Raw genomic sequence first — 12,189 nt, 5'->3', positions numbered from 1 at the left:
TGAAGATCTGGTTACTGGGGGAACCCTGGAGAAGGCTAAAAAGAGAGGTCACATTGGCACAAGGTCACAGAAACTTCTTCTGTCCCTATAATGCGAAGGAGGAGCTCAGCTTCAGTTCTCCTACTACACACTCACAGCACAGGTTGCTTCTGTGACCTCAGAATGTGCAGGGAATTCCCTAAGCCACGCAGCAAGGAGTCAGTTCTGCTGCAGACACCAGCTGGGTATGCTCTAGTCCAAGTCTGTTCTGACTCCGGGTCCCTGGATGCAGCATCACATGCCACAGGCTGAGGGCTCAGGGCCCCTCCCCGCCAGCCTCAGATGCCCAACACAAGCCCCTGTTGTTTTACCTGTGCTTCTGACTCCCTCCCTCTTAACCGGGGATCCCAGAATCTCTCCTTGGGCTTGGTGAAGTTACTTGAGCAGCTTGCGGAGCTTGGGGAAACAGGTCTGTCAGTTTATAGAGAGGAGTTTACAAAGAATGCAGCAAAAGAGAGGCAAAGGCTGAGACGTTTGCAGAGCTGTGGCCTCCAGGAACGCTTGTGCATTTAGCTCTCTGGAAGGTCTTTTGATCCTCTCCTTATGGAGATTTTGTTGCCTGGATTTACAAGAATTGTTGCATAGTTGTGACTGAAGCATAGATACTGTGTTGAAATGTGACATGTGATTGGTGAGAAGGTGAATGACCCAGTGTGGGACTGGGCAGGAAAACCCAGCAAAGCCAGTCAGTTCAGATTCTTCAGAATTTCTTCCTTAAGGGTATGGGGTGGGTGGGATCCCTCTGCAATGAGGAGGGCCTTATGGCCTAGTATCCAAGCTTCCATTACCTGCTGTGTGGAGGGACATGGTCACAAAACAGTGGTTAAAACCCTGTGTTTATCTATCTTCTATCTATCTATCTATCTATCTATCTATCTATCTATCTATCTTAATATCCCAGTCCTTCCTGGTTTTCCTCTTAAGGTTTTACTCGATGAAATTCTACTAAGTTATTTAGAAGTTTATTTATTTATTTTCTTTTTATTTGAAGGCCAAAAGAGGAACACACACACAGAAGAGAGAGAGAGAGAGAGAGAGAGAGAGAGAGAGAAGCTTCCATTCAAGGGTCCACTCCACAAATGCCTGTAGGAGCTGGTGCTGGGCCAGGTTGAAACCAGAAGCCTGGAAAACAATGCAGATATCCCACATGCATAGCAGCTACCCTCCTCCTACCTGCTACTTCCCGGAGTCTGCATGAGCAGAAGGCTGGAGTCAGGACAAGAACCAGGTATTCAACCCAAGTACATTGAGATGGGAAGTACACATTTTGCTTATAATGTTTTATTTCTTTGAAAGGGTTGGCAGAATGAGAGAAAGATTTCCTATTAACTGGTTCACTCCCCATAAAGGCCACAGCAGCCAGAGGTGGGCCAGGTTGAAGCCAGGATCCCAGGACTCAATCAGGATCTCCCATATGTATGGCAGGGACCCAAGTTCTTGAGCCAATTCCACTGCTTCTCAGGGTCTGCAACAGCACAAAGCTGGATGGGAAGTGGAGTAGCCGGGACACTCAACTGTCACTCTGATACAGGATGCAGTTGTCCCAGGGAGATCTGCATGGTCTTCACTGCTGGGACAAGCCACTCTACCACCTACTGGTTTGTACATGGATCTCCTACACTGAATAGACAGTCTCTAGACACTATAGCTGTACTTACTATTATCCCCAGTTTTGCCTGGTGGGTTGAAGGTTCAACCACTAACCCATACAAAATTCTGACATATATTTCTTAGAAATTATCCTCATTTCCAGCACTTCCAGTTGTTGCCCTGGTCCTATGACCCTTGCATCAGATGAAGGATTTAAAAAAAATTTAGGTGATGTAGGGAATAAAGAAAACTATACATAGTCATTATTATCCACGTCGTCTTCATTTGGCAAGAATCCCATCGTCATACCAGTGTCCCTCTCAACTGCCTTGCCCAGATCCACCAGGATAGCAGAGTGCTCTGCAGTCAAGCTCCTCCATTTGTCCTGTTGCATGCGGGTGCACACTTGGGAAGGCAAGTAAGCCAGCCCTTGACTGCTTCTCTCCCCCCATTTCAGACGACCAAGGTTTTCACTGCACATTCCTCTTCTTATCTGACCATGGTTCCAAAGAAGCTATCTCCCTACCCATTGTCACACACTGTGGGCTGTACTGTGTGGTCCTTGGTCTGAAGAAATGACATTTGCCTGCCCAATCTGTGTAATTTTTTTTCCTGACTTTTCTGTAGCATCTGAGCATTTGCTCCTTCTACCAGTTAAGCAAAGCCCAGTCCAAGCAAGACAGAATAATGCTCTTCACTGGAAAGTCCCTAGTCCTTAGTCCCAGAAGTCATTTCTGGAAGGCACACACAGGGTCTTCTAATAAGCCCCAATTTCTTTTTCTTTTAACTTTTATTTAATGAATATAAATTTCCAATGTACAGCTTATGGATTACAGTGGCTTCCCCCTCCCATAACTTCTCTCCCACCCACAACCCTCCCCTCTCCCGCTCCCTCTCCCTTTCCATTCACATCAAGATTCATTTTCAATTCTCTTTATATTCAGAAGATCAATTTAGTATATATTAAGCAAAGATTTCAACAGCTTGCACCCACATAGAAACACAAAGTGAAACATACTGTTTGAGTACTAGTTATAGCATTAAATCACAATGGACAGCACATTAAGGACAGAGATCCCACATGAGGAGCAAGTGCACAGTGACTCCTGTTGTTGACCCAACAAATTGACACTCTAGTTTATGGTGCCAGTAACCACCCTAGGCTGTCGTCATGAGTTGCCAAGGCTATGGAAGCCTTCCAAGTTCGCCGACTCTGATCCTATTTAGACAAGGTCATAAAAGACAGAGTGAGGATAGTAACCAATGATCCTAAGAGTGGCATTAACCAGGTCTGAACAATTATACAGCATTAAGTGGGGAAGAGGACCATCAGTACACACAGGTAGGGAGTAGAGCCATTGGTGGTAGAGTAGAGGTTATGATTACGAAGGAATGAGGCCCAAGTGCACTAGACAGGGTCTAGAACAAAGGACAGAGTCATTATTAGAGGAGCTAAGAAAGGTGCTGTCTAAGCTACAATTAAGTTTTCTGATTGAGAGGCAAATAGAACCTGACAGAAGGGGTAATAAGCCCCAATTTCTATTCTACACAGAGCTGCTGTCCCTCCCATCACCCAGCTTTTACTCTACATGCTGGGGGCCGTGCAATCATACTGGTTCCCACGTGTCACATCCAGTTAATATTGCTTGCAGGGTTCATTACATGCCCTCTGCCTTTCAGTACTAGGGAGGGAAAGCAGCCCCCAGTGAAATTTCCATCATCCAGCCCCATACCACAATCAGGTGGAAGAGATGCACTCACTTCACGTGAAGCCATTTAAAGTGTAACAACCCTCCTAGAAACCCTTGTCTGCCTTCCATCTGTGCTCACTTTCTGAACTGTGGCCTCCATGAGGACTTGATCAACAGGCTTTGTTGTTGCAGTACTTGATTGAGAAACTGTTCCCCAGAGACACACATTGTCCATTGCCATAAAACACTTAGGTAAAGGAGACATAGCATTTATTGAAAGCCTGTTTAGACACTTCCCTGACATTCTTACAGTTTTGTCCCAGGGATTTCCTTTCACCGCCCCAGGCCATCTTGTCCCCTTTCCTGTAGGGGATTGACCAAGTGACCCTGGCCCTGTTGTCAATCTTTATCGGGACTCACCTGCCTGTTATTGTCTCAGGCATTTCCAGATCAGGTTTTTTATTATAATCTTTGACATCTGACTTGTACAAATTCTCCAAACTCAGATAAATACAGAAAACTTGTTAAGCCTGCTGTATAATGTTGAATAACCAGTAGGGGTTTCCTCTGGTCCACCCACCCTTCAATAGAGCTGCATTAAACCAAACCTTTGTTTTAACCCCTCAATGTCCATTGTATTCATTCCATTTCTTTTTTTAAAGATTCATTTATTTATTTGAAAGGCAGAGATACAGAGGGAGAAGGGAGGAACGGAAGGAGGGGGAAGTAGGGAGAGAGTGAAAGAGAGAGAAAGTACATGCCCATCTGCTAGTTTATGCCCCAAACACCCGCAACAGCTGGAACTTGGCTGGGTTCAAGCCAGGAGACAAGAACTCAATCTATCTTGCATGAAATGGTAGGAACCCAACTGGAGCCATCACTGCTTCCTCAGGGTCTGCATTTGCAGGCAGATGGAATCGGGAGTGATGTAGGGACTTGAACCTGGACACTCCCGCAGGGAGCAACTTTGGGGAACCTGGCCAGCGTTCAGACAGACTGAAATCTGAGCTCAGTCTACTTTCAACGTCTGACCCAGCACTCTCTTTTACTTTCATTTTAGCTATTACAGAAAACAATAATCAAAGGTTGTCTATTTCACTTTTCCTTTGGATTACTTTGTGCATCAGTGAACCAGATCCTGGAAGGTGGCTTCCTCTCTCAGTTCCTTTGTCAACTTTGACCTTTCATGACTGATTTAAGTACAGCTGCTACTCTGTACCATGGGTGACCAAGTAGCCACCCAACAATCAACACTTCCTCATGCCTCACCCTTTTGTCCTTTCTCTTTCCAAGCCACATGTTTCCACGAGCCAGCCTCTTTCTAGAAAATCCCACTCCACTGCCACCAATTCTGAGATTCGGAAGGAAAAGACAAACTCAGTGCCGCTGCTCTACATGCACAACACAGATCACTCTGGTCTCTCAGTATGCAGGGATTTCTCCCCCACCCACTCAGAGCCAGTTCTTCTCTGGAAAGCAGCTGGACGTCCATCTTCTGATCCAAGTCAATTCTGATTCTGCACTCCTGGAGACAGCATCACATCCCATAGGGTGAGAGCTTAGTCTCTGCTACCATTCCCACCGCCACGTTATATGCCAGATGCAAGCCCGAGTTCCTTTCCCTGTGCTTCTGAGACACCAGCTATAAGTTGGAGCTCTACAACACCCTTCTTGGCTTCAATTAATTCTCTTGAGTGACTCACAGACCTCAAGGAAACTCTTCTGATGTTTTGCAGGTGTAGGGGCAAAGGGAACTATCCCTTGGTCCTCTGAAACTCACTGAACTAAAGTGACAAATATTGAGTAAGAGAAAAGGTATACAAGTATATTGATGTGCAAGAGGAGGAAGTCACTGCACGAGGGAGATGACAGGTGAGTGAATGTTCCCTAGTCCAAATGATTCAGAAGCTCATGTACCTCTTTACCTACAGTGCAGGGGGAGAATTAGGTGTGTAAACAATATTTGAGGGAGTAGCTAGTGATTTTAGGGGCCTTCATTGGATTTTGAGGACAATCTCTAGCCCAGGACAAATTCCATCTGCCAACAGAACATCAGTTTGTAATTGATTCCCTCTTTGAGAGCAAACTAGAGGGCAATGGTGTGTGGCCAAATTCTGTTCATGTGTGTTTACAAAGTTCAGTCTTTTTTCCTGTGATATGAATTCAGTTGGTGGAAGTTCAAAGGAAGGACCAGAGGTCTTCGTTTTCTCCCCCGAGAGTCCAGACTTCAAGGAGACAAGCTGTCTCAGAGGAGAGCATCATCTAGCACATGCTTCTCTCTGAGTCCTTTATCTTAAAATAATCAGCATGTCAGAATGCCAGGTCTGGAGGTGACAGTCTTGGGATTCCTTCACCCATTGTAATGGGTACTGTAGGGTATTCAGATGAACAGACACACAGGGCCAGCTACATGGGCACGTGCAGGGAGTGTCTATAAACTGTGCCAACCTCCAGGAGCCTCCAGGTGTTCAGCTCTCTGGAGGTGCTCAGAACCCCATCCTTTTGGACTTTTATGGAGACTTCATGGCAAAGGCATCCATGAAGTATGGACAACTGTGTTAGAAACAGAAAGGATGACGCAGTGCTCACAGACTGGCTAGGGAGACACAACAAGGCCTGTCTCTTTAGATTCTCCAGTGTTCCTTCCTGAGGACCTGGGCTAGGACTCCTCAGTAATGTGGAGGGGTCTTATGATAACCTATTGAGAGTTTCTATGACTTACCTTGGGGAAGGCTACAAGCCAGGAAGCAAGAACCACAGCTGAAAATACTTACACACACACACACACACACACATATATATATAATATCACCCCCCTTCTTTCCCTATACCTCATTATTGATAAAACTGTGTGTCCCTATGATCTCCAGGAGAAGTTGAAAGAAAATGAGAAGCTCTTACCTGTTAGGTTGCTTAAAACCCAGAGGAAAGGGCCCGGGTGCTGGTCTCACCTTTCGAGGCGGGACTGCAGCTTATATATATTGGTCTCTGACTCAGCCTCTCATCTGGGACTCTCACTATCATTGGTCACTCTCATTATGATAGCAAGGCTGAGAATAACAGGGAATGTGTTGCTGTTGCACCACTCGTACTGGCATTCAAAGATCTGTGTCTTCAACCTTATCAAGCTGTGGAACGTGGTCAGGGACAAGTAGTCATGGAGAAGGGATGCAATCTCCAATCTAATCTATCAAATGTATTCTGGAATCACAGAACGCAGATTTCTTTCCCTTAGTTCTCATAAATATAATGACGTGGCTGCTGATAATACTGAACAGGACTTATCGGTTGGACTGGGCTCTGCTCAAAATGTTTCTTAGCTGGTCTCTGTCCAACCACGTGAGACAGTGAGTCTACAGATCCTGAGAAAGGCATTATCCAGACATAGGAAGAGGAGTGTGAGATGCATCTTGTTTTCTTGGAAAGATCTGAGCTACCTCCCACTCTGGACGTCCACAAGTCCTTTCCTGCCTGGCAGGGCCATGCCAATGCTGGGTCTAGTCTCAGAAGGAGGCAGTACCAGGGCTCTGGTCACCATATTTGTCAGACACCTGATTGATCTGGCTCAAGCGTCTACCAGGCTGGCTCCTGGTCCCTCAGCATCTCCCGAGAACCTCACCCTCAGCCAGGGACAGTAGTACAGATAAACCTGCCTCGAGCCAGGACAACAGGAAATCAGGTGCCTTGAAGGTTTGCACAACCTGAATTTGTTGTTAGAGCAGGGCTTCTGCAGGCCACCATGGACTTTCTGGAAGTCTTGGGGTTTGATTAGTTTAGTCTGTGGATATTCTTACCCATGAATAGTATTTTTTGAGCTTTTTTTTTTAATCTGAAGTTTGATAAGAATGGGCCCGTTGCTTGTAATTTTATAAAAGTTATGCAGGTGATTTCAGGGGTTGGAAACAGGATTCAGAACACCAGGACAGGTTAGACACCCGAAGGAGGAATGACAGTAATATTGAGCCAAAAGCCACACGTTCTGTCCTGTGCCTAGCAGTGTAGTGGAAGGAGTGTTGTAAGGTGTGATGGCTGTGCTGCCTGTCTGCTTTTAGAAGGGGAGACCCACACATGGCCAGTGTCCAGCATGAAGTGCCTGGTCCTTGGCTCTTCTGCTGGGCCTGTCGAAGCCCCAAGTGCACTATAGATTTCACTTCCCTGCTGTGGTCAGTTTCATTGAGGCCGTGTCTGCTAACTCCATGCACATTTCATTTCCAGCTGTCCCAGGCATATCCCGGCCACTATTGTTGTATTCTTTGCATCCATCTCGTGAAATGTGGCACCCTTGAACAGTGGGTGAGGTACAAAAAGGAGGACATTCTTTTTTAAAAGAAAGAGATTCATTTTTTATATATTTGAAAGGCCTAGGTACGAAAAGAGAAGGAGGAGGAGAGAGAGCGGTCTTCCATTCACTGGTTCTCCATATATGGCCACAGTGGCCAGGGCTACCCTGGCTGAAGCCAGGATCCCAGAGTTTCTTCTAGGTCTTCTACTTGGGTGCAGGGGCCTAAGGACTTGGATCATCTTCCCTTTCCTTCCCAGGTGCATTAGCAGGGAGCTGGATGAGAAGTGGAGCAGCCTGGTCTTGAACTGGTGCCCTTATGGGATACTAGTGTTGCAGGCAGAGTCTTAACCTGCAATGCCAGAACACAGGGCTTAGGAGGAACTTGTTAATGCCAAGGCACAGCAGGTATGCTGTGCATGGGCAAGAGGGCATTTCCTTCAGGAAAGGCTCAGGGTTAAGCAGATTCTCTGCTGAGGACCTGTGCAGCTGTAAGTCATGGTGATCACCACTGCTGCAGAGCAGATGCTATCCAAGCAAGCTGGCTTTTTATGGGGGCAGTATGACCTCGGAGAGGATGCGAACAAGGGGCTGGAAAAGGATCAGGCTAGACATCTCTACGGACAGATGTGCTGCGAGAAAATCAGCAAACCTAAAACAAGGACCATCTCAAGGTTTCAGCTGAAGGAACTCTACTGTTCTCTGGGCTGAGGTGAACAGATGGAGTAGAGTCATGGGCCTGGCTTCACAGCCAGAGGGTGTCTGGCTTGAGATCCATTGCTCGATTTTGTGGCCAAGACCAAGCACTCAGATAGGCCTCTTCTGCACACAGGGAAGGCGCAGGTGTGAGGTGTGGGGTGCAGGTCCAACAAAGCAGCAAGCATGAAGGTCTTGGGAGATTCAGGGGCCGTAGCAGTCTTGGGAGTCCAGGGGATGGCAGGGCAGCAGTGGAGGGGCTGCTGAGGGCAGCCAGGAGGTGTATGGAGCCCAGGAGCCTGGAGGGAGGAGGCAGGCAGTTGCTGTGCATGTGGACCGTGTCTCCTGGGACTCACTGCTCGTGGGGCAGGGAGAAGGGAACAGAGGTGAGGGCCTGCACCTCCCCAGGGAGAGAGGAAGAAGGAGAAAGAGGATGCAGTTCTGCCCTCCCTGGGAGGGTGTGCTGTGCTAGGGGGAGCCTGGGCAGAACGGTGCACAGCCTGGCAGTGGTCTTGACGAGGCTGTGATCTTTCTGGGTCTCTGTTTCCCTTCCAGTGGATACTGTCTCCATTGGCTCCCTCCAGTCTAATGTCTACTGATTGACCAGGAGCTTAAACCCTCCCAGGCAACAGCCAAAGCTCAATGCAAGAATGACAAGAGGCCCTATTTCAGTCAGCAGTAAGTTCTGCAGTTGAGCTGTCTTCAGGCACCACAGGAGGGAGGGACTTGATTCTTGGTGAGCTCCTCCTTGTCCCCAGGGCTTGATCCTCCACAGGTGGACTGCCTAGTGCCACTTGAGCTTGGGAAGGGCTAGGAAACCACCTTCGCAGACAGCTTCAGCTTCACTCAAGCCAACGAATAATCCAACAGTGGGCTGTGTTACCATGAAGCTGGGCTGCAGACGTATGGAGGTGGCAGAGGATGCGAAACCATCTTAATGCTGTCTGATATGATTGGCAGCAGATCCTAGAGGTGGGCCACAGCCTTCCTTTTGCAGGCAAGGAAACAGGCCCAAGTAAGTTGGGAGGTTTGCTTACCTTTGCTGACAAGACAGAAATGAGAACCTAGGATTTGAGTCTTGTTGGCAGCGATAGTCTGGATCCAAGTAGGAGAACACCCTCTACTTTTTCTCCTTCTTCTACACCTTGGCCACTGCCTCACCCACAGTGACTCTGTGCACCTGTGCCTCCATTTGTGTGGGGCCCTCATCCCGCAAGCTTTCATTCATGCAGTGGTGCTGGGCCCCATGGGCGGGACAAATGCTGAGGCAGTGGTTTGCTGCTGAATCCTGCTCCTTGCCTGCTTTCCAAGCCTTCTTTCATTTTCAGACTATTTTTCCTTCTTTAGAAAAAAATATGTACTTTAGTGGCACATAATATTTGTATTTGTGATGTGCGATATGAAATTAATTATCTATATGCAATGCTGAATTGTCAAATCAAGGTAACTGATATATCTATATCCCCAGACATTTATTATTTCTTTGTAGTGGGACTATTCAAAATGCTCTCTGTTAGCTTTTTCAAAAATATTCAGTGAATTGTTATCAACCACAGTTAACCTGCTACGCTATAGAACATTACAAATTATTCCTGGTATCCAACTCAGTCTTGTACCCTTAATCACCTTCTTCCAAGCTCTTCTATCCTACACCCTTTCCAGGCTCTGGTGAATACCATTCTCCTCTTTACTTCTTTGAGATAAATTTTTTAGCTTCCACATAGCACTGAGAACATTTTATTTGTTTCTCTCTGCTTGAATTATTTCACTTAACAGTCCTGTTCATGTTGCTTCAGATAACTGAACTTCATTCTTTTAAATGGCTGGATAATAAATTATTGTAAAACTTTATTTATTAATTGTAGAGTGGGTACTTGTGCTGTTGTCTGCAGATTCACGCTCCACATTACCTGCAATAGCCGGGGCTTGTCAGTGAGGAAAGTAGCAGACATCTCCCACGTGGGTACAGGAACCCAATTACTTGAGCCATCCCTGCTGCCTCCCAAGGTCCGCATTAGCAGGAAGCTGGAATCTGGACTAGGAGCAGAAGCTGTGTATCCAACCCAGGTGCCTCAATATGAGATGCAGGCTTCTTAACTGCTAGACTAAATACCTACCTCTCTACAATGTTCTATTCCATGTTTCCTTTATCCATTCACCCATTGATAATCACCTAGGTTAACTCCACGTTTTGGCTACTATGAATAACACTACAATAAACATGTGTGTGCAGATGTCTCTTTTACAAGCTCATTTCATATCCTTTGGATATGTAAGTATACCAGTAATATATTTTCTTTTTTTTTAAACTTTTATTTAATGAATATAAATTTCCAGTATACAGCTTATGGATTACAATGGCTTCCCCTTCCCATAACTTCCCTCCCACCCGCAACCCTCCCCTCTCCCGCTCCCTCTCCCCTTCCATTCACATCAAGATTCATTTTCAATTCTATTTATATACAGAAGATCAATTTAGTATAAATACTTCAACAGTTTACACCCACATAGAAACACAAAGTGAAACATACTGTTTGAGTACTAGTTATAGCATTAAATCAAAATGTACAGTACATTAAGGACAGAGATCCCACATCAGGAGCAAGCGCACAGTGGCTCCTGTTGTTGACCCAACAAATTGACACTCTAGTTTATGGCGCCAGTAACCACCCTAGGCTGTCGTCATGAGTTGCCAAGTCTATGGAAGCCTTCCAAGTTCCCCGACTCTGATCATATTTAGACAAGGTCATAAAAGACAGGGTGAGGATAGTAACCAATGATCCTAAGAGTGGCCTTAACCAGGTCTGAACAATTATACAGCATTAAGTGGGGAAGAGGACCATCAGTACACACAGGTTGGGAGTAGAGCCATTGGTGGTAGAGTAGAGGTTATGATTACAAAGGAATGAGGTTCAAGTGCACTAGACAGGGTCTAGAACAAAGGACAGAGTCATTATTAGAGGAGCTAAGAAAGGTGCTGTCTAAGCTACAAGTAATTTTTCTGATTGAGAGGCAAATAGAACCTGATAGAAGGGGCTTGATAATAATCTGTTGGGTTTTAGGCCTTGTAAGTTAAGAGGCCCAGACCTATCTATCTCTTCACATGGGGTATATCCTAAGGGAGGTGTGAACCTCCTAGGGGAAGGCACTCTGTTGACTTTCATTACTTGGCTGGCCTGGGAGGAGAGCTGGCCAGGTAAAGGCAGGGGGCATCTCTAACAAGAAATTTACAGTTCTGCCTGCAATGTTGCTGACCCTACTTGACCATCCCCTCAGCTGCAGTGGTCACTTTGGAAGTTGGGCTGAGTGAAGGGCTTTTCAGCTTGGAGCCAATAAGATCTGTGGCTCTGACCTGGGCATCCTTCGATTCCAGGGCAGGTCCATTTCCAGTGATCCAACTCTTGGCAGAGCTGCCAGGGCTCTTCACAAGCTGATTTCTGCTGAAGCCCAGGCTTACCACATTGAAAGCCACTGCAGTGGACTGGCCTGTTGGGTCTCCTTGAGGGCAGATCACTGTACAGATCAGCCATTAATAGGCCTGCCACCCATTGCTTCTGACGCCTAGCTTTCTTTTCCTCCTGGTTTGTGTTAAAGCAGACCAGAGGATGCAAGTCAAGGGAGTGCCTATGTCCCATCTCTAATCTTCGGTGGCCTGAACTACATGTCTATAGTCACAGGCATGTTCTGTAGTAGTTTTTCTAAGGTAGACAATGCCCATGAGGAAAATTATATTCTCACTTTAAAACTTTCTTTCCCTTTGGTCTGAAAGGGAGGTTTTTTTTTCTACTTACTGTATACTTCGCTGATGGCGATGTGAATCTAGCTATGAGATTATTAGTTAAGTTCTTATTTTGGCTATGCTATTACAGAAAAATGTCAGCCATCTCTTATAAG

The sequence above is a fragment of the Lepus europaeus genome, chromosome 5, assembly GCF_033115175.1.
Source record: "Lepus europaeus isolate LE1 chromosome 5, mLepTim1.pri, whole genome shotgun sequence".
Lineage (NCBI taxonomy): Eukaryota > Metazoa > Chordata > Mammalia > Lagomorpha > Leporidae > Lepus > Lepus europaeus.
The sequence above is the reverse complement of the archived record's forward strand: the minus strand, read 5'-3'. Positions refer to the sequence as shown.